Source organism: Protobothrops mucrosquamatus, unplaced genomic scaffold (genome assembly GCF_001527695.2).
Source record: "Protobothrops mucrosquamatus isolate PMUCROS unplaced genomic scaffold, P.Mucros_1.0 scaffold1589, whole genome shotgun sequence".
In the NCBI taxonomy this organism is placed as follows: Eukaryota; Metazoa; Chordata; class Lepidosauria; order Squamata; family Viperidae; genus Protobothrops; species Protobothrops mucrosquamatus.
In genome coordinates this window covers 1-2422 of record NW_015387752.1, presented here as the reverse complement: position 1 = coordinate 2422, position 2422 = coordinate 1, and positions in this window count along the sequence as shown.

Below are 2422 nucleotides of genomic sequence, written 5' to 3'. Positions count from 1 at the left end.
CCGAGATTCGGATAATCCCGGATCTCCTTACCTTCCGTCGCGCCCTCAAGACATGGCTCTTTCAGCAAGCGGACCTGACCTAGGGTGGATTTTATACTGGGTTTTTTAGGAATTTGAAAGACGCAACTCTAAATTTGGTTTAATTCGGTTTTAAGGGGGGGATTGTATATATGTTTTGGTTTTAAGTATGTTGTGCGCCACCCTGAGTCCCGTCGGGAGAAGGGCGGCATATAAATTAAATTAAATAAATAAATAAATAAATAAATAAATAATAAATTAATAATTAAATGTTATCACGCCAAGAAACCAATTCACAATCAGTTTTCCACTTTTATCATTAGATGTTCCTTAGTGTTTAGATCGGGTCTCAGGAGGATAATGTAGCATTTGGGGAAGAAGATGCATCCCAGTAGACCAGCACTGGAAGACAAGATGGAGAAGATCTGCACAACCACCATGAATTTTCCTTTAGTGCTCAAGTAGGTGGGGAGGAAGGAGACCCAGACGCTGCAGAAGACCAGCATGCTGAAGGTGATCAGCTTGGCCTCATTGAAGGCCCCAGGGAGATTCCTGGCCAGGAAAGCCACTACAAAGCAAATGACAGCTAGGAAACTCATGTAGCTAAGGACAACATAAAACATGACAACAGAGCCTTCATTGCATTGAAGGATGATCTCGCCAGGCTCAGAATACAGATCAGAGTCAGGGAATGGAGGATAAACTCCCAACCATATGGCACAGATGAGAATTTGGACACCAGAACAAGAAAGGATGATGGAGTTGGCCAAACTCTTCCCCAACCATTTTCTCATTCTGTTCCCTGGTTTCGAGGCTAAGAAGGCTACCACTACCGTGATTGTTTTGGCCAACATAGAAGACACAGCTACTGAGAAGACAATGCTGAACACCATTTGTCGGAGAAGACAAGTGGCTTTCCTTGGTTGGCCAATGAAGAAAAAGGAGGATAAGAAACAAAGGAGGAGGGAAATCAGGAGAATGTAGGAGAGATCCTGGTTGTTGGCTTTGACAATGGGAGTTTCTAGGTATTTAACAAATATGATTAAAACAAAGCCTGTGGTTAGGAACAAGAGTAGGGCAAAGGAGACCAGGATGATGCCCAGATGTTCCTCATATGACAGGAAGCTTATTCTCTTGAGAATACATTGGATTCGGTTCTCATTTGGATATTGAACATCTGGGCACTTGGTGCATTTTTCAGTATCTGAGAAAACAGAAAAAATATTTCTTTTACTGTGTCTTCTTTCACATGTAAAGAAAGACCTTATTTGGATATCAGATGATCCTAAGAGAGAGGCAAGCCATAATAAATTGTAAAATGTATACAATATCCTTGGCTTCCTATCTTAAACCAAACTTTGGACAGTTTACAGCACACACACACACACAAACATATATATACAGACACCATATATACAACTATAAAAACAACAATAACAATTAAATAAACTCCCAAAAAAGAAATGCTTGGCACAACAACTACCCTTTATTCAGGCAACTCATCACAACTCATTCTGTATCACCTGATCCCATGGCAGGGAGAAGAACTGGGTCTCCTGAAAGTTGCGGGAGAGTGTTAGATTTTAAGGGAGAAGGTGTTCAATAAGAAAGAAGCTTCAACATAAAATGCAGACTTCTGAGGATGCACTAAGTAGCAACATTTTGGGGAACAGACCTTGAGGATGTCTATTAAAGCTTGAGACAAGCTGTTATCATCAAGTAGAAGAAGTCACACTGATATTGGAATTTATTTCACGTCGTGTGAATAGAATAGAATAGAATAGAATAGAATAGAATAGAATAGAATAGAATAGAATAGAATAGAGTAGAGTAGAATAGAATAGAATAGAATAGAATAGAATAGAATAGAATAGAATAGAATAGAATAGAATAGAATAGAATAGATGATTAGGGGACTGGAGGCTAAAGCATATAAGGAAAGGCTGCTGGAATTGGGTATGTCTAGTTTAATAAAGAGAAGGACGAGGGGGGACATGATAGCAGTGTTCCAATATCTCAGGGGCTGCCACAAAGAAGAGGGAGTCAAGCTATTTTCCAAGACACCTGAAGGCAGGACAAGAAGCAACAGATGGAAACTAATCAAGGAGAGAAGCAACCTAGAACTAAGGAGAAACTTCCTGACAGTTAGAACAATTAACCACTGGAACAACCTGCCTCCAGAAGTGGTGAATGCTCCAACACTGGAAGTTTTTAAGAAGAGACTGGACAGCCATTTGTCTGAAATGGTATAGGGTTTCCTACCTGAGCAGGGGGTTGGACTAGATGACCTCCAAGGTCCCTTCCAACTTTATTATTATTATTATTATTATTATTATTATTATTATTATTATTATTATTATTATTATTATTATTATTATTATTATTATTATTATTATTATTATTA